Source organism: Eriocheir sinensis, chromosome 25, assembly GCF_024679095.1.
Source record: "Eriocheir sinensis breed Jianghai 21 chromosome 25, ASM2467909v1, whole genome shotgun sequence".
NCBI lineage: Eukaryota > Metazoa > Arthropoda > Malacostraca > Decapoda > Varunidae > Eriocheir > Eriocheir sinensis.
Window position 1 is genome coordinate 8,408,274 of NC_066533.1, and position 20,790 is coordinate 8,429,063.

The 20,790-nt window shown below is 40.9% G+C and overlaps 1 protein-coding gene across 5 annotated transcripts in view; it reads left to right on the top strand.

The window, feature by feature from the left end:
* LOC127003286 (zwei Ig domain protein zig-8-like) overlaps positions 1 to 20,790 on the top strand; it is a 151,193-nt gene that overhangs the window by 58,714 nt on the left and 71,689 nt on the right. For all 5 annotated transcript variants that reach the window (XM_050869753.1, XM_050869748.1, XM_050869749.1 and 2 more), the window contains exon 3: positions 16,657 to 16,722. The gene's annotated coding sequence lies outside the window, so the exon portion shown is untranslated. The remainder of the gene's footprint in view (positions 1 to 16,656; positions 16,723 to 20,790) is intronic.

A 20,790-nucleotide genomic window follows, 5' to 3' on the forward strand; every position in this document is an offset into this window, starting at 1 on the left:
AATGAGGAAAGTTTACTCCATAAGAATAAAATACCTGGAAAGCAAAACGTCAGGTAAATGCAGCAGCAACTATTTGTGGTGCAGCGACAGCGACGAGGCGGCCGTAATGACATGCATGAAAATAACCCAGACTTGTGCATCCTGCGGCGCGGTGGGTGTCAGGGGGTCGCGCCGCCAGGCAGTGAGTGTGCCGCGCCGCCCCGCCCCGCCCCGCCCCGCCCCGCCCCGCTCCTTGCAACAAATCAGAAAGTCTGGTCACACTCAGACAAAGGTCCGAGGGCGGGGGGAGGGGGAATGCGTCCAAGGTCACAGGCTGCCCAACACCGGAGCGGGGCAACGGCCGGGGTGACGCGACCCTGCCATTGAAAGCCGACAAAACCTTTGACCCTCGAGGCGCGGTGGAGGTTGAAAGTAACAATGGCTGGCCGGGCGGCGACGGGGCGACTCTCCTAGGCTGTGTATAATTGATATGCCAATCCCAGGCGTGGTCGCGCGGCTCTGGGGACGACCTAAGCCACGGCGAGAGGGTTGACGACCCAGGCCCAGCTCCCAAGATTGAGAATGCCGTTCGATTATTCTCGGCTAATTGGATGAGGAAGACTCCATAGCTCATTCGGCACCCACCGATCACAGGCTCCCCCGCTGCGAGTGAGGCGGCCGCTGCCGCCGTGGCCACCTGCCCACAGCGACGCAGGCGGGGAGGAAAAACATTGCCAGGGATGAACCAGCGTGCGGGAGGGCGGCGCTACGCTTATGTCGCTGACACTCATAAAGAAAAAAATACTTGAGGTTTTAAGGCATATGTATTTACCTGTTGTTGACACATAGAATCAACTGAAAAAATGTCTGCGAACAATTAATTTTTGTGTTGATCATCTACTTAAATAAAAAAAAAGTTCTTACATAACGAAGAGGTGAGGGATGGAGGGAAGCTTTTCCCAGTGCCGCGCCACCTGTCTTACCTGAGCGCTCCCACGGCGCCCATACATCTTGCATCGGCCGACCTTCCTCTACCTGCCCTTACAGACGAACCCATGCATACGTACTGCTCTACCGTACATACATACCTGGGGACCTGTCCGCCAAGGATACGTCTGACCTAGCCTTACCTGACATCCCCTTCCCCCCAACCACTTAGTCACCAAGCACAAAGAACGGCTGCTCCCGAGTTTACAGTATCAATGAAAGGAATGAAAGAATAAAGGTAAAGGCTAACTCTTGCATCGTGGCTTTGAGCAGCATTGGAATCACGTAGAGTAGAGAATCTAGAGCAGCGAGGCCCCAGAGGGTGGTCGAGGCATGGAGTTTGCAATTTCAGAAAGAAGTTAGAATGAAATTACCGATAGAAAGAAAAATAAAAAGTATTGCCGTGAAATTCAGACGAAAGTCCGTTATAGGGGAGCAGATGAGACGAAAAACCTTTGACTTTATTCTGTCCAAAAGAGCTTCCCGTTATTGTCTGCTTATTAAATGAACTGTCGAGGAATGTCTCCCTAAATGCCTATCTATACCTGTCTAGCACAATTAATTCTCTCTCTCTCTCTCTCTCTCTCTCTCTCTCTCTCTCTCTCTCTCTCTCTCTCTCTCTCTCTCTCTCTCTCTCTTGTCTACCTATCTATCTATCTCTCTATCGATCTATCTCTTATTACATTTTCCCCTGCCCAGCCTTCTCTTGTCGGACCCAATCTTTCAATATTCCCTCCCTTACGTAAATGACTTTCTCCCTTGCTTAACCTTTCACTCCAGCACTACTCTTTTTCACTTTCCTCCACGTTTACATTTACATTGCTTAATATTATCTTACTGTACCAATCTCTGTGCTACACTCTCTTTTCCTTTTCTCTATGTCATGATTCTTATTCCTTGCTTCCCCAAACTTACTCTATTAATCTCTCTTGCTACTTACCTGAGCCTAATCCACATGTTTTCCTTCCTCTGTCCTCTTTTTCCTTTCACTTACTGCCCTTGTCCTTCCTTTAATACCTTTCCTTTCCTCTTTCCTCTCTTTCCTTAGCAACACTTTCACTTACTGCCCTGTCCTTCCTAAAACACCTTTCCTTTCCTCTTTCCTCTTTTTCCTTAGCTACAGCTTCACTAACTGTCCCTTTCTTCACGACTTCTTCCCTTTCCTCTTCTTTCCTCTTTTTCCTTAGCTAAACCTTTACTTACCGTCCCTTTCTTTCCTTCCAGCAGTCCCTTTTTTTCTCTTTCCTCACCTCATGTTTACTGATCTCCATTAATTAGGAGGGGAGAAGACCTTGCCACGAAAAGTAATCAAACCTTGTCACGGTATGGGAACAGAGGCTGGAAGGGGGTAAAATACTCATCTGTCTGTTTGTCTGTCTGTCTGTCTGTCTGTCTGTCTGTATGTATGTATGTATGTATGCCTCTCTCTCTCTCTCTCTCTCTCTCTCTCTCTCTCTCTCTCTCTCTCTCTCTCTCACACACACACACACACACACACACATACACACACACACACACACACACACACCTTCAAGTCATTAATATTCACAAAATCCCCTGGTTTGTAATTCACCTTCACACACAAGGATGGAGTCGCCTGCCAGATGGATTCAGAATCTAATATAATACTCTTCTTTTTTTCTTTCTTCTTCCCTCGCCACTTCCTGAAACACGACACTATTGGAGAATTTCTGCTTGAAGGAGGTCTGTCCAACGAGTCTCTCTCTCACTCTCCTCTCTTCTTCTCTTCTTGTCCTTTGCTTCTCTTCTCTTTTTTTATTTTTTCTCTCTCGTTTTGTCTGGTCTTGTCTTGTCTTGTCGTCCCTTCCCTTCCCTTCTTTTCTTTCTTAGTTATTAATGTGATGGGAACATTTCTTCTTTTGACCGGTTACCAAACTACCTTTCGAGGGTTACTGATAAGATAGTTACAAAAGGGAACAACACCTATGTCAATGTAAGGAAAGTTAGGTAAGTATTTCCTGTGCGTAAGGAAGGAAAAAGATAAATAAAATAGTTATGTTGGTGAAGGAGGCAGAGTACAAAGAGTAGTAGGAGGAGGAGGAGGAGGGGGAAGTAGACGCAAGGGTGTAATGTGGAGGATGTGGTAGTGGTGGAGAACGACGAGGAGGAGCAAGAGAGAGAGAGGGGGAAGAGGAGGAGGAGATGCAGGAGGAGGGTGATGGATCGATTAATGAAATTTGGAAGGAGAGAGAAAGGAAAAAGTAGAAAATGTAATAAAAGATGAGCAAAAATTGTAATGAAATAAATGGATTGAGGAAGAGAAATTGGTTTGAGAGAGAGAGAGAGAGAGAGAGAGAGAGAGAGAGAGAGAGAGAGAGAGAGAGAGAGAAGGGAGGAAGAGAAAGGGACAAACATAAAACCTTGCGAAATCAAATGAATAGGAAAAAGAAACATGAAAGAGACGGTGCCAAAAAAAAAGGAAAAAAAAAAACCGCTAGACCATTAGAGAACAGAACGATACGCAGGCCCGGAAGAAAACGGATCTTATATTCGAAACCGTAGCTCGGGCGCGTAACATCATCTAAAAATTCTTCAGCCAAGTCGGATCAAACTTCCAAACTTTTGCTCGCTACACTCTTCAGGCTCTTGTTTTTTTTATCCTCGACCTTTCTTTATTCTTTTGTCCTTGGGGTAAGTTAACTCTTTCGTCTTACTTTTTTTGTGTGTGTTTTTTTTGTTCGGTTTGTTTTATAATAATTGTGGGTGGGTAGATTCTTGTGTCTTTCCTTTCTCCTTCTATTTCTCTGCTTCCTTCTTCTCCTCTTCTTATTTTTCTCTTTTTTTTTGGTTATTCATCTTCATCAGCAGTTAACTCCCTTTTATCTTTTTCGTTCTCCTCGTCCTCCTCGTGGTATTTCCTTACTAAAATTCTTATCCCATTATTACTGTCTCTCCCGGTCATCTTTCCCCTTTACCTACTTTCTTCCGTTTTTCTTGCCTTTTTCGTTTTCCACCTCCTCTTTCTCCTCCTCATCTTCCTCAATCTACTTCCTTATTAAGACTATTATGCCATTATTACTTTATCGTCTTTGCCTTTTCCCTACTTCCTTCCCATTATTTTTTCTCATTTTCCGTTCTCGACCACTTTTTCCTTGTCTTCGCCTTCGTCTTTCCTTCGTCTTTCCCTCCTCCTCCACCTCCTCCTCCTCCTCCTCCTTCTCCTCCTCCTTCTCCTCCTCCTCCTTCTCCTCCTCATCCTACCTTGTGTGGCACCAGGAGAGGTTCTTGTCACGAATTTGAGTCCAGCTTCAATTTCCGGAGGTGTTGTCGTTGCCCGGACCCGGATTACCGATTATAATATCAGCCGGATCCAGACGGACAGACAGACACAGAGAACGACAATGCAGATAGAGACAGAAAGGCAAACAGACAGAGAGACATACAGGTACACACAAACACGCACACACAGACACACAGATCAATACGAACTCGCACATACATACGCACACAGAAAAAGCAGGTACACACAAACATGCTCATATACACACATAGAAATATACATGTACACTAAAAACTCGCACTCACATACACAGAGAGAGATATAAACACACACACACACACACACACACACACACACACACATATATACAAAGGGAGATACACAGGTACATACAAGCACGCATACACATCATACACGCATAGAGATACACACACACACACACACACACACACACACACACACACACACACACTCGCAGTCAGTCTTGAGTGGAGGGACGATAAAAAAGAAGGGTTAGTCAGCCTCTCCACTAACAGAGCCTCTAACGGCGCCATTACCGGGGTCTCTACAATTACCGCGGCCTGGGATAATTATGGCGCGGCTGTAAATTACGGCACGACACTTTATTTACTTATCAACAAGCTCGCCAACTCCTAAATGACGGCAGTAAAAAGCTGATGAAAAAAAGTTGTTGAGTTACTCAGGCGACAAAGTAAAATGGAGCACGATGCTACAGTGTTTATTTTCTACTTACTAATAAAGAGTTTTTAGTGACTTTGTTTCGTTATTAACAATTTCCAACTTCTAAATGAGGGTAATAAAAAAGAGCAGTTGAATTCCTGGTGACAAAATAAAATGGAAAACGAGGCTACAGTATTTATTTTCTACTTATTAATAAAGAGAATTGGATGACACTTTAGTGACTTATCAACAAGCTCTGTGACCTATATATGACACCAACAAAAAAAACTTTAAATTTCTGGAGACAAAGCATAATATAAAAGAAGTTCCATGTATCATTTTTTTAAAATTTATTGAGAGCTTTTAGTGACACAATATTTCCTTACGAACAAGCTCTAAAACTTCTGAATGACTAAAAAAAAGAGCCAATGAACTTCTCTGGTGACAAAATAAAATGGAAAACAATGCTAAAGTTACTATTTTCGTTATGAAGAGCCTCTGTATTATTTAGTTATTATTTTTATGTACTTATTTCCTGACATGTGTAATACGGAAATCGGTGTTATATTTACACCTTGCTTCGGGGAGAGAGGAATCTGATTTTTTTTCATTAATTACAAAAAAAAAGTAATTAATATAAAGGCATTGGTGGAGGTGATACGAGGAAAAGGAGGAGGAGGAGGAAGTATGGAAACATGAATACATGGAAATGCAGGCAACAGAAAGCCTATTGGCTCATTACGAGGTCGCCCGCTTTGGTGATTTAATCTGCTCGACAGCCACTTGGGGCTTGAGGAGCAGATGAAAGCACCTCGATATTGGAGGAGGAGGAGGAGGAGGAGGAGGAGGAGGAGGAGGATAAATAAACGAGGAAGCAGGAAAGAGAGGAGGTCAAGAAAAGGGAGAAGGAAAAGAAAAAAAGGAAAAGAGAAAGCAAAAATGAGGAATAGATGGAGGAGGAAAAATAAACGGGAAAAGGGGAGAAGAAAAAAAGAAAGAAAAAGAATAGTGAAAAAGAGGAATATGTGGAGGAGGAAGAGGATTGGAGTAGGAGGAGAAGAGAAAAGGGAAAGAGATAAGCAAGGATTCTAAGAAGGAGGAAGAAGAAGAAAAAGAAGCGGAGGAGAATGAGACAATTACGCAAGCCAGGTTAACAATGTTGGAAAAAGAGGAAGAGGAAAATAAATGGAAGAAGGAAAAGAAAAAAATAAGAAAAGGAAAAGAAAAAGGAAAAAAGAGGAATTAATGGAGGAGGAAAAAGAGGAGGAAAAAGAAAGACGAAAAAATAGAGAAAAGGAAGAGAAAGAGAAGAAACCCAACAAAGACCAACACACTCACTAATAAGAGGAAGCCAATAACAGACTATCACCGGAAGGGGGGCGGGGGGGTAGGTAGAGTACACATCCGGCAGCGGTAGAGAGGAGAAATCAAAGCTAATGTCTGTTGATTCCTTATTGATATCCCTTAATGTAGTATTGAAGACTCTGTGTGTGTGTGTGTGTGTGTGTGTGTGTGTGTGTGTGTGTGTGTGTGTGTGTGTGTGTAAATGACAGAGGAAAGTTAGTAGATAAGGAGATGAGATAGAGGAAGAGGAGGAGGAGGAGGAGGCATAGTAAGAACAGTGTTAGTAGAAGAGGAAGAGGAACAAAGTGGAGGAAGGTTGATGAAGAAAAGGAGTGAAGTAGAAGAGAAAACAAAAGAAGAGCAAAGGAGAGAAACGAAAGATAATAGGGGAGAAAGAGGTAAGAGAAAGTATGAGGTTGATGAGGAAGAAGAGAGGAGAAAATGAAAATAGAGAAGAAGTAAGAAAAACAATAGAGGAGAGGAAAACAGAGGCAGATGAAAAAGGAATAAAGAAAAGAGGAATGACGCACAGGCGGAGACACATAACTAGAGGAAAGGAAATCACATGAGAAAACAGGACAGAGGAGGAAGAGGAGGTCAAAGAGGAGAATAAAAGAACGAAAAATAATAAAAACGACTATAAGAAAACAATAATAAAAACCGAAAAGATAAAGAAAAGAACAACTACAAGGAAAATGTTACATAAGTCAGAAAAAGAGTAAAATTGGATAAAAGAAACACGCTGAGGTAGTACATAAAGTAGGAAACAGAGGAGGAGGAGGAGGAGGAGGAGGAGGAGGAAGAGGAGGAGGAGGAGGAGGAGGCAGCCTTATATAAACCCTCTCACACCTATTACTCGTTTCGCTGAGGTGTGAGAGTGAAAATGAGAGAGAAAGGGAGAGAGAGAGGGAGAGGGAGAGAAATAAAGAGAAAAAAAGTGAGTAGTTCCAACCTCTTATTCTTTCATCTCTCTCTCTCTCTCTCTCTCTCTCTCTCTCTCTCGCAGGCTTAAATTTGTCAAACACGTGCAAACATTCTTTCTTGGTCTTTCTCAACAAAAAATAGCTAAAGAAAAACGGCGGACACGTGTTGGCATCCACTATTGATTCTCGCTCCGCCTTTGTAAATAAAAGAAGAGAGAAAACTTTGCAAAGGTCAACATGAATCGTTAGTGAGAAAGATCATTATGTGCCATTTTGTTTTTCTTTCCTCGGAATTTGAAAGTGTGTTGAAAACTATAAAAATTAGAACTCCCTTTCAGAAGATATGTACATTTTTTCACAAAGTATCAGGGTAGGACACATAAAAAAGGAGTGTGTCTAAACACTTAAAAACTAGAAATATTTATAATGTTCAAATGAATGAATAATATAGGGAAAAAAAGAGGAGGAGAATGAGGGATGGAAGGGTGGCATGGTTAAGTAAGAAAAGATAAAACAAAAAGAAAGTGATGAGTGGAGCAAGTATAGAAGAAGGGAAGATAAATGTAAGTGAGGCAAGGTGAGTAAAGAATGGAAGAGGGAGAGGAATAAGTGGTGGCACCGTGCGGGAAAAGAAAGAGAAGAGGTAGAAAAAGGAAGGAAGAGGAGTGGAGTGAGCTATGGAGAAGAGAAGGGGAGGAGAAAAAATAGATACGTAGTGTGACTGAAGAACAGAAAGGGAGGAAAACAGGTAAGTAAAGATACTCGGTAAGCTACGAGGAGGAAGACATTTGAAATTGGACAAATCTGATGAGTCGTGTTTGTCATGGTTTTGTCCCATTTTCCTGGTGTCTGCCTATCTTGAGGCGTTCTTCCCTTACTTCTGAAAAATGTCCCGAGGTATGAGTAATATAACGATGCGTATCATTATTCTATCCACCCCAGGCTCAGGACAAAGACTTCAGGTGAATATATAAAAGATATTAAAATCTTACGCAACGAGGAGACAGGGAAGTCTTTACATAAAATACATAAATACATGAAATACATAAAAAAAATATAATGTTAGGAATCTCAACCTCTGATCTCTGAAGAATACAAGTTGCAACATGAAAGCGTAAGATGAAACATTTAAATAAAAAATAATGCTTGGAGCCAAATCTTCAGCGGATTGAAAAAGGTAAATATCTGTGAATAGAGGATACAAAGAAACTGACGGAAGAGAACAAGTTGCAACATAAAACAAAGAGTGAGGCGAGGAAGTTAGAGAAATAAATATTGCTTGGAACCTAATGGAACGATATGAATGGCCATGAAAATAAGATACAGAGAGGCTGCAGAAAGAAAACGACTGGCAACATAAAATAAAGAAAAGGATCAGAAAGTTGAAGAAAAAAAAATCATCCTCGAAACCTAACCTTTAACGGAGAACACAATATGAATACCCAAGAAAAGGTAACACACAGAAGCTCACGAAAGAAAACACCTTGCAACACAAAACGAAAAGTAAGATGAGAGAGTTAAAGAAAAAAAAATATTCCCTGGCGTGTAGAGGAAAGGTAACCGAGGGAAACAAAGAAAAAAAAATTCAATGACATCAAGAAATCTGTTGGGAGAAAATGACTATGAAAAAAAATATTATAGTACCCGGTGAAAAGTCCTTGTCCAGAGGTCTCTTGGAAGAAAGTTTCGCTCAATTTCCTATTTCTCTCTCTCTCTCTCTCTCTCTCTCTCTCTCTCTCTCTCTCTCTCTCTCTCTCTCTCTCTCTCTCTCTCTCTCTCTCTCTCTCTCTCTCTCTCTCTCTCTCTCTCTCTCTCTCTCTCTCTCTCTCTCTCTCTCTCTCTCTCTCTCTCTCTCTGTTCTCTCTCTCTCTCTCTTCCCTCGCCTCCCATCTCTCTAATTTCAGGCAGCCTCCCCCTCGCTCTTTTAATAAAGGTGTACGATTAGTTTGCCCTTCTTGGGGGACTTCGCTTCCTCCTTCGTGTTGCAGTTCAGTTACTCATCCTTAAATACTTCCACCTCTTTCCTCTCCCTCCTTTGCTCCGCTTTTTCCCCTCTCTCACGTTTCTCGCATTTCCTTTTTTTGTTATTCTTTCTGTGTGGGTGTTTTGTTTCTTTCTTCTTTATCTGGTTGGTTACGTGTTCAAAGGGTTGGTTCACTGTAGACCGGCTCTATTTTTTATATCTTTTCGTTCGTTTCTTTGGTGATTTTCTATTTTCTTAACGATATGCTTTCAAGGTAACGTTCACCAAAATATATTCAGCTGCCTGTATTCTCTCATCTGTATCCTTTTATTTATTTATTTATTTACTTTGGAAAACATATTGTCTGGATGTCCAAAATGTATTATACAAAGGCAACTAATGCTTTCCAGTTTCCCTCTGTCATTTCTTTACTTACTCTTTACTTTGCTATGTTTTCCTTGACTTGCCTCCCTTGCCACACAAAAAAATTCCCATTGTGACATCATATTTACTAATTTATATAATTATTCACTTAAAGCTAAACAAACCTCTTCGATCCCATTGCAATCTATTACACCACTTTTACTAACACTGCAGTCAACCTGTGTGCGTGCTAATCTACGTTAATGCGTCCACCTTACCTGTAATTACCTGTCTTAACGTACACCGCGCGCACCTTTGAACACTTTATCTCTCTCTCTCTCTCTCTCTCTCTCTCTCTCTCTCTCTCTCACACACACACACACACACACACACACACACATCGTCAGAATTCATCATTTTATTATTTGGCTTTCTCCTCGTTATTTATTTCGTCCTCGTCTCTATTTGTTTTTCTTCTATTGTCTGTCTCTGCATTACGCTTTTTTTATTATTATTTTTCGTCTCAATATTAGGTTTATCCTCAATCTTTGCCGGGAAGACAATAACAACTCACCTTCTCATCGTATCTTTCTTCTTATATTTTTGTTTTCTTATTAATAATCTCCATTTTCGACTTTTATGCCGCGAGTTGGTAATGATTTAGCGTGGCGACATTCTTAACCCTTTTCCGTGTATAAGGCTCCGTCCACAAGCTTTTAATTGGAATGGAATAACAGTTTTCACAATTTCTTTCTCTTCCTCCTACTATTTTTCTTTTTCCTCTTCCTCTTCACACGTTTCTTTCTTTTCCTCTTAGCCTTTTTCTCTTTCCTCTTCCTATTCACACGTTTCTTTCTCTTCCTCTTACCCTTTTTCTCTTTCCTCTTCCTCTTCACACGCTTCTTTCTCTTCCTCTTATCCATTTTCTCTTGCCTCTTTCTCTTCACACTTTTCTTTCTCATCCTCTTACTTTTAATATCTCTACCTTCAAGCTTTCACCGGGAAAAGACAAAGATTTTAAAATCCCGACGGTTTTACTTTCCCTTTTTATTTTCCTCTCTCCGTATTTATTACAAATTTTCACTGTAAAGCATTTGTAAGGTTTTGATTATAGAACTCCGCCACGCCTTGACATTTCATTCCCCGTTGCTTCCCTCCGCCTCATCCCCAAGAAATGTGCCACAAATAGAGTAATAACGTAATACCTCAACATTTTCATCACTCCTCTAAACCTCTTATGCCGCAGTAATAAACTGAGAGCCATTGCGGAAAGAGGTTGTATCGTTTTTAGCGTTTCCAAAGAATTATTCCTCCTCTTACGTTTATTTTTTTGTCTCGATATTAAACATCTCCCGGGCACACAATAACAACTAAAAGGCTCGACATTTCGATCTCTCTTCTAATCGTCTTATGTGTGCGTCATAACATTAGCCGGAAACAGAATCCAGCACTCTTCTTATCTTCTTATGTCTCCGTGTTAGGCTTTCCCGGTAACGGAATAACAGTTTAGCGTCTCGACTTATTACTGCAGAGAGTGAGGTGAGTGAGTGGCATTGACTAAGATCGTAGCACGGCAAAGAAACACGAGGATGAGAGGAAGGAGGTACGCAATATTGTCTTGTACGAGTGAGACTAAAGTGCCTGATATATTAAAAAAAAGGAGAGAGGAGAGACATATCCAATCCTGCCACTTATATAGAATTCACTCACCCCCCCCACACACACACCCACACCCACACACACACGTAACAAGATGAGACTGGTGGTCGATTGTAACTTAACGTAGCCAACGGAGCACACGTGTGGCTGACGTCATTCACTGAAGAAAAGTAATCAAACATTCTGTTGCTAAAGGCAAGAGTTCGGGTTTGATTACATGAGTTAACTTTCACGATGTGAATGGCATGCAGGTCACTGCAATGAAAGGCTGTAGTTTATGTAACTGGATGAACAAAGAATGGCTTACGTAAACTACTGCAGGAACAAATAATAGTACTTGCTGGAAGAAAACGTAGTGGTATAGATAACTTATTGGAAGGACATATGAAAAGTCCATGTAACTTATTGGAAGAACGAGTAATAAGTTATGTAACTTACTGGAAGCACAAGTAAGGGTTTATGTTACTTAATGGGAGAACATGTAACAGTTACGTAATACTAAAAACAAGCAATAGTTTACATACCTTACTGGAAGTAATAAGTGGCGGGCTTCGTAACTTACAGGAAGAGAAGGACGTTACTCACCTCTGTGGGACGAAAAGAGAGAACACAGCTGTGGGGGATGGAGTTCAAAATACCTTCACTCTCCTCTGACAGGCGAATGAAGGAGAGGTTGAGGCAATTTACTCAACGAAAAAACATTCATGATTTTTATTCTATATTCAATTCAAAGGAGAGGACTGAATTCGTCACTCGAAATACAGATATTACAACCTTTGTTTTCTTCTGACAGGTGGATGGATTAAAACGTCAAGGAATTTACTCAAGCAAAAACCATTGATGACTTTTATCCTTCATGAAACTTGAAAAAGAGGACTCAAATGGAATATACATAGCTCATTTGCTATTGACAGGGGCCTGGAATACGCATTCAGGCAAGTCATTGAAGGAAGAAAGGAAGCAAGTACAGGTGACGATTTTTTTATTTATTATATCACTTGGAGAAAGACGCGGTTGGTGTTTACCACTTGAAATATTTATGCTCTTAATATACTTCGGGCAGGTGACTGAAATACAGGTTCACGCAACTTACCGAATTGGCAGGTAATAATACCGTTACAATATTATTCAAAAGAAAGGTGCGAACTTCACCACTCGACTAGAGGAAGTGTGAATACATTGCCCTACGAAGCAAAATATATAGTTATTCATTTTGTTATTAAGGTCAGAGTTCTCAACCGTTGGGTTCTCAAGGGTGGTTTCATGAGCCTGGTGTCAGTTCACGAGGCTGCCGCGCCAGGGCCGGAAGAAACACCCACGGGAACACGACATTTTTCCTGAGGGCTTTGGAAATAAGGGCCCGAGTGGATACAGAACACTGGCCATATAAGAAGGAAAAGTGACACTAATCTCAAAAGATTTTCGTCAACTTTCATGATTTTTTGATAGATTAGAGGTACCCTTCAATCGAACTTTGAAAGAAAAAAAAGTGTCATCCATCCGTCAACCACATACCACTAAAATAATATATAAGAAAAATAAACATGAAGATTTTTTTTATTTTATACTTGAAGATAAGTATCGTAACATACCACTCGACACAAGAAAAAAAACAATAAAAGGGGATGAATGAAGTGTGCAGCCACCTGTGTTACGTGATACTGTAAAAAGATTAGAAAGAGATCACAACACGCAAGAAAGACACATGAATTAACAAGAAGTGAGTGAGTTAATCTTGATTGGAACAGCAGTCCCAGCAACCACTTGTCAGGCTCATTGAATATTCATTAAGTAATTGCGGAAAAGTCGAGCCCGTAACCTTTTCGAACTGTACTCCGTGACGCGAACGATAAATAACCAAGCAGGAGAAAGCCAGATCAGATAAGTCCCCTTACACCTGCCGCTTGGTAATAGTAAGAAGGACACGCTCTCTGTAGTCTGGGAATTTACAAGACCGTTCTTTTTTTTTTTGTATATTTGTTCGTTTATTTGTTTGTTTCTTTCATTATTGCTTTTTTGCGTCTCCCTTTCTTTCTCCTATTTTTCTTTCTTCCTTTTTCTTTCCTTTTTCTTTCTATTTTCTTTCTATTTTTCTATTCTATTTTTTTTCTGCTTTCTTTCCTGTCTTCCTTCCTTCCTTATTATTCCATATACTGTTTTTCGCGCCTCCACAGTTTGCTTTTCTATATTAAATCGTAAGCCACTTCTGTCAACTTTTCACTACGTACGTTTTATCCCCTCCTTCTCTTTTATACTTTAACCAATTAATTTAAACATTATGAACGTGTATTTTATTTCTCTCCAACAGCAAGCTTTTTTGTTTCCTCTTTTTTTGCCCTTGCGCCGCTCCTTTCCTGAAAACAAACTACCTATCTACTTACCTGCCTACCTACATACTTCCTACCTGTCTATCTACCTGTCGGAAATTATGTATACAAAATTTACCTTCCGTTATACCGTCAGAGAGGGATGATACAGTATTTTAGGGAAATAGCATTTTGAATAGTTAAACAGGTAAGTTTATTGTAATTCAAGTAATTTACGACGGTATATATTAAATGGGAGAAGCCATTATACCAGCGACTCCTGGCTGACGTGGGAGTAAGTGACGTCACGGATGTCGAGGCGCCGGTGTTTCACTGTAAGCGACGTCATGTATACCGAGGCGCCGGAGCTTCACTCTGATATTAGACAGCGGCCCGTCAACATCCTGCTCCCAAATCAAATTACCGTCTCGCCTTTCCACCACCTGTACGGTCGACTCTTGGATTGTACACATGTAGATAAGTTTCAGAGCCTTTGAGAAGAGTGCCCCGCGGCTCTATAATGAGTTACCCGGGGATGTTAAGAATAGTGGCAGTCTGGCATTCTTCAAGAAAGCGCTGAAGACTCACTAATTCACTAAATCCTTCGATTTCACAAACATGAGGATTGAGGACATTTTCGGTGCTAATATTACTGTTATAATGTTGGCGGCCCTGTGGAGCGCTGCTATGGCGGGGGACCGGGGCCTGAAACTTCATCAACGGTAAACGGTAAGCATAAAAATACACGGTTCATGACCCGGAAGGCCATGCAGGGGACTCATCAAGCCGACCCATCCATCTCCACCACCGCTTCATCAACTCCCAAATAAGCAGAGCTGAGTACATGAATAATTTTCACGCGGGGTTCTCGGGAGATTAATATATCACCGAATCTTCTGATTTTCTTACGAATCCGTAGTATCAGGAAAATATTCATTGTTGTTCTTCACGCGGGTTCTCCAACATCTGGAACCGCGTGAGAAGTGGTAATTTAGTAGTAGTTCCGGCTGAGGAGTGTTTCTCTTGACTTGAAGCATGTCAAAACCTTTCATACCCACAAAATTCCATATCTTACCAATCATACCAATCTTATCAATCTTACTGTGAAGTTAGATATTTTTCACAATACTCACCTAACTACCCACATACCTACCCCTGAATATATCTATATCTATCTATCTATTTACATACATATCTAGAACTCCCTTCCTGAGAAAAAAAAAACTACCTATCTACCTGCCTGTCTATCAATTTATATATCTATATCCATGTACGTATATCTACACATCTATCTATCTTTATATCTATCTGCAGGCTGGTCTCGGCGATTTAATCCTGAACCACTCTTAAGGTCCTTTGAAACACACATTCTCTCTCTCTTTGACCACCGCGCTCTCCAACCTCTTGCTTTAAATTCTTTGCGACCTCTCCTTTTCCTCCCACGTCTTTAACTCCCGTCTTGCCTCTCCTCTTTTACCCTCTCCCTCCCTCCTTCACCTCCTCCTCCTTCCCTGACCTTTTATCCACTTCTCTTACTCTTTCCCGATCTTCACGTCTTACTACTTCCACTTCTACGATCTTACCTCACTGATTGCATGGAGGAAAAAGAGAGTAACAAAAATGGAGAGTGGAAGAAGGAGAAAGTGAAGGAGGAAGAGGAGAAGGAGGAGGAGAAGGAGGAGGAGGAGAGGAAAAAATGTAGAGACGATAATATGTGTGTGTGTGTGTGTGTGTGTGTGTGTGTGTGTGTGTGTGTGTGTGTGTGTGTGTGTGTGTGTGTGTGTGTGTGTGTGTGTGTGTAATGAATCAAACGGAATAACAAAAGTGAGTCTCGTGCATTGATAAATAAGAGAAATAAAATCGTGTGTCCACATTATATTTACGATTGTGTGAGTGTGCAGGCCCTACAGTGAGAGAGAGAGAGAGAGAGAGAGAGAAGAAAAATAAATAAAATAAAAATAAGAAAGATTAGGTAAGAAAAATAAGTAAAAGAAAAAAAATAATAAATATACAAGAGGGTAAAAGACACGTACATATACATAGATAGAAACAAACATATGTACATAGATACACGCAGATAAGAAGAGAAACAAACACAGAGATTTATATACATTCACACACAAAAAAGAAAACAGACAAATACCAAAACAATACAAAACCCATAGATAAAGAAAGAAAAGTAGACCAAAACAGATACACAAACACAGCTAAAGACACACGGACAGAGAGGGAAAGAGATACACAGGAATTCCATTAAGAAAATCTAATCCTCAACAATGGCAACACTTCACTTTCATAAGCTGGTCCAGCCTCCATAAATCCCGCCAGACAATCGCCATCAATTCCTTCCTTCCTTCAATTCATATTCCTTCAGTGTTTTTTGCTTCCCTCCATTGATTTCTTTTCTCCTTCATCAATCACTGTTCTTTCTTCTTTGTTTAGCCTCTCGCGTTGATCAATTTCGTTCCTCGTTCATCTTGCTGTACCTTTTTAATTTTCACTTCTCTTAGTTATCAATCTCTATTCCTCCTCCTATTCCTTTTCTCCTCTCTCGTATGCTCCATTTTTTTCAACAATCAATACATTTTTTTTACTGTATTTTGCCTTTTTTTGCAATGTGTATTTTTCTTGTTTTTCAATATATTTTTCCTTCGTTGTTTCTCGTTTCACTTTATTCTTTCATTTCTCTCCTCTCGTATGATTCATTTCTTTCAACAATCAATAAGTGTTTTTGCTGCATTTTGCCTCCTTCGCCGTGTATTTTATGGTTGTTTTTCAATCTTTATTCCTCGCCCACTGTTTTTCTTATTCTGTATCTATTTCATTTGTTTTTATATTCCATCGAACTCTCTCATCTCTATTCTCTTTTATTCCATTCTTTTTCTCTAATATTTTATGATTCATGTATTTCATTCTTCTTTTTCAGTCTCTATTCCTTGCTAACTGTTTCTCTTATCATTTATCAATTCCATTTTCTTACATTTCATCAAACTTTCACTTCTTTTCTCCTTTATTCCATTCCTTTCCTCTCTTATTTTATCATTCTGTGTTTCTTTTTTTATGTTCGTATTCAGAAACTGAGCTTGACCTTTTCTTTGTCCCACCGGTGACATTCTCCCTCTGACAATTCAATCTATTTCTTTTGTCATTCATCAATCTCTGTCCCTTCTTTATTTCATTACTAACCTTGACCTCTTCCTCGCCCCACAGGTCACACCCCTCCCCACCCCTCCGGCCGGACCGCCAGGTGGACATGTAGATCACCACCACGCACAGGTAAGTTATGAGCACCTGTATTTTCTTTCAAGCCAGTCTTTGCATCTGTCATTCCACACACCTTTCAATTTAAGAGAGGCCAAACAGATCGTCAAAGAATAGGAAAGAGGAATGTAGGAAGAATAGCAGCAAACAGAAAAGCAAATAATGATAGTGGGAATTATATTTGAAGTGATATATTAATGTGGAATAAATGGTTGAGTAAAATTTCATGATGATATTGGAAAAGCGGCTCTTGATTAGTCTTCTATTTTATGTGGATGATTACTTATAGAAAATGAAGAAACGTGTTACAGATTGCAAATTACCTTTTTATCTTTACTTCATTGCAAAACACAACAGCTCCATTTGAACGCAACAACATTGATAATACGCATTGACTCTAGTTTTGTGACGATGCTGGGAATGGGGACTTAGACATTTCCCTGACAAACATTCTCTCTCTCTCTCTCTCTCTCTCTCTCTCTCTCTCTCTCTCTCTCTCTCTCTCTCTCTCTCTCTCTCTCTCTCTCTCTCTCTCACTTCCATTACTCTTTGCCTCTCGATTACCTGGCAAAATGCGATAAAAAAGTGTTTGTATATACTTTTTCATATAGAGCTTCAGTGGTGTGTGTGTGTGTGTGTGTGTGTGTGTGTGTGTGTGTGTGTGTGTGTGTGTGTGTGTGTGTGCGTGTGCGTGTGTGTAAAGGCGGTGAAAAATTACTCACACAGAAGGCATCCCTCTAATGATGGACTTTTTTGAGGCCACACAATGACCTCCCACTTTACTTTTTTTGCCTTCCTTCTTTTCGTCCTCCTTTTCTTCCCTTCCCTTCCTCCTTTCTTCTCACCCTTACTTTCTCCTCACTCGTCGTTGCCCTCTCTCTCTCTCTCTCTCTCTCTCTCTCTCTCTCTCTCTCTCTCTCTCTCTCTCTCTCTCTCTCTCTCTCTCTCTCTCTCTCTCTCTCTCTCTCTCTCTCTCTCTCTCTCTCTCTCTCTTTTTCAGTCCACCATCTATTCATCATACGTTCTCTCCATTTATCATTTCTTCCCTTACAAACGTTCTTCTGTCTACACGTTCCTTCTTTCCTTACGTTTTTACTTCCATCATTCTGGTCTCTCTTCATCTTCCCATCTTTACACTCCTTTACTTCTCCAATCCCTTCTTTCGCCCCTACTTTCTTCTTTTTCATTTTCTTCCATTCCCTTCAGTTTTCAATCCACTTTTCTCTTATTCCCCTCTTTCTCTATCTGCCTTTTCATCCCTCCGTCTGTACGTTTCTCTCTCTCTCCCTTAATATTCATGCAGTTCATTTTCCCATCCCTTCACCTCCTCACTCTCTTCTCCTTTCTGTATATATTAAACCTTTAGCCTATACATCTTCTACTTTTGGGTATTTCTTTACCTCACTACGACTGTGTTCTAAACGCTGTAATAATTTTTTTTCTGACGTACACCTAACTCATATACATTCTCTCCTTCCTTTCCCTTTCCTGCAGCTTCCCTTTTTTCCTTAACCCACTCTCATATATTCCCCTTTTTTTCTTGCTCCATACCTTTCTCCCTTTATCCTCAATCCACTCTAATATTCTGCCTTTCCTTTTCCTATTTTTCTACTTATATTCTCTCTCTACCTTCTCTCCTTTGTTTTTCTTTCTCCCTTCTTTCCATCCCTCAATCTCAACAAGGTCCAATACTCTCTCTTTCCTTTTCCTTTTTTCTTCCTCATCTTCCTTTCCCATCTCAACTCGCTCATACTTTCCCTTTCTTTGTCCTCTCTTCCTGTCTTGAATTGCAATCCACTCTCATACACTCCTTCATTTTCCCCTCTTCCTCCCTATATTCTCCTCTTTAACTCACCTCTCCACCCTTTTCAACCTAAGTAGTGTCCTCTTCCTCTGTCATTAATCTTGTCTCTTTCCTTCCCTCCTTCCCTTTCTTCTTCCTCCCCTTCCGTCTCTTTCTCGTCCTCTCCTCTTCCATTCAGCACGATTACTCTTCTCTCAGCAAACATGACCCGAGGAATTAAAAGTAAAGGAATAATATAATCTAGAATTGTCTGCCTCTTCCTGCTACTTGTCTCTCCTCCTTATCTCTACTTCTCCTCCCTCACCAATCTCTTCTTTTATCGTATCCCTCCTTTTTGTCTCCTCCTTTCCCTTCCTTCTCCTTCCTCACCAATCTCTTCTTTTATCGTATCCCTCCTCTTTGTCTCCTCCTTCCCCTTCCTTCGCCTCCCTCACCATTCTATTCTTTTATCATATCCCTCCTCTTTGTCTCCTCCTTTCCCTTCCTTTGCCTCCCTCACCATTCTTTTCCTCGTGTAGACTCCTTATGTTATGTTAATATGTTCTTATGTTTATTCTATCCCTCTTTCTTTTTCTCCTTACCCCTCCTTTGTGTCCCTTCCCATTCTCTTCCTTTATTATCTCTCTCTCTCTCTCTCTCTCTCTCTCTCTCTCTCTCTCTCTCTCTCTCTCTCTCTCTCTCTCTCTCTCTCTCTCTCTCTCTCTCTCTCTCTCTCTCTCTCTCTCTCTCTCTCTCTCTCTCCTCTCTCTCCTTCTCTTCCTCTACTCATTTCCATTTCTTTGCTTTCTTTACCACTCTCTTCCTTTATTATCTCTCTCTCTCTCTCTCTCTCTCTCTCTCTCTCTCTCTCTCTCTCTCTCTCTCTCTCTCTCTCTCTCTCTCTCTCTCTCTCTCTCTCTCTCCTTATTATTCTCTTCTTTCATTCTATTATCCTTCTATATATCTCTCCTCCTTTACCATCCTTTGCTTCTCTCACCCTTCTCCTCCTTTATTTTATCCCTCCTTTCCTTTCTCCTTCTCTCTCACCCCCTTGTGTAACCTCGATCGTATCTCTAGCCTGTACACCATTGACAAATCTAAGCATTTATCAACGCAACAAACTATGCATGTCATGGGTGCAATGCCAAGCCATCTGTAGCCCATCACCCTATTCACGGGCGTCTGTTTATCTGTTTCTTTCTAACGTAGCATTTTCTTCGCATAGCCGGCGCGCGCGGTTAGGCTGAGCTATGTATATATATTGTGTCGGGCCGCCCTCTTTGTGCTGGCTGGCAGGGCGAGTGTTGTATATTTATAGTGATATCCGATGCGGCGCGTGATATCCAGGCACTAACGGCTTGGCTATTGTCGTGGCGCTGAGGACGTGGGGACTTGTAAGGCGATAAACGTGAGGAATAAAGCAAAGGATGATGGTTTTAGAGGACTGGCGAAGAGATGAATGTGAAGGATAAAGCAAAGGATGAGGGTTTTAGAGGACTGGCGAAGAGATGAATGTGAAGGATAAAGAAAAGGATGATGGTTTTAGAGGACTGGCGAAGCGATAAACATGACGGACAAAGCAAAGGATGATGGTTTTAGAGGACTGGCGAAGCGATAAACATGACGGACAAAGCAAAGGATGATGGTTTTAGAGGACTGGCGAAGAGATGAATGTGAAGGATAAAGCAAAGGATGAGGGTTTTAGAGGACTGGAGAAGAGATGAATGTGAAGGATAAAGAAAAGGATGATGGTTTCAGAGGACTGGCGAGGCGATAAAAACGAGGAATAAAGAAAAGGGTGATGGCTTGAGAGTAGTAGTTAGGCGATAGACATCAGAAATAAAGAAAAGGGTGATGGTTTGAGAGTAGTAGTTAGGCGATAGACATAGGAAATAAAGAAAAGGGTGATGGTTTGAGAGTAGTTAGGCGATAGACATAGGAAATAAAGAAAAGGGTGATGGTTTGAGAGTAGTAGTTAGGCGATAGACATAGGAAATAAAGAAAAGGGTGATGGTTTGAGAGTAGTAGTTAGGCGATAGACATAGGAAATAAAGAAAAGGGTGATGGTTTGAGAGTAGTAGTTAGGCGATAGACATCAGAAATAAAGAAAAGGGTGATGGTTTGAGAGTAGTAGTTAGGCGATAGACATCAGAAATAAAGAAAAGGGTGATGGTTTGAGAGTAGCAGTGAGGCGATAGACATAGGAAATAAAGAAAAGGGTGATGGTTTGAGAGTAGCAGTGAGGCGATAGACATAGGAAATAAAGAAAAGGGTGATGGTTTGAGAGTAGCAGTGAGGCG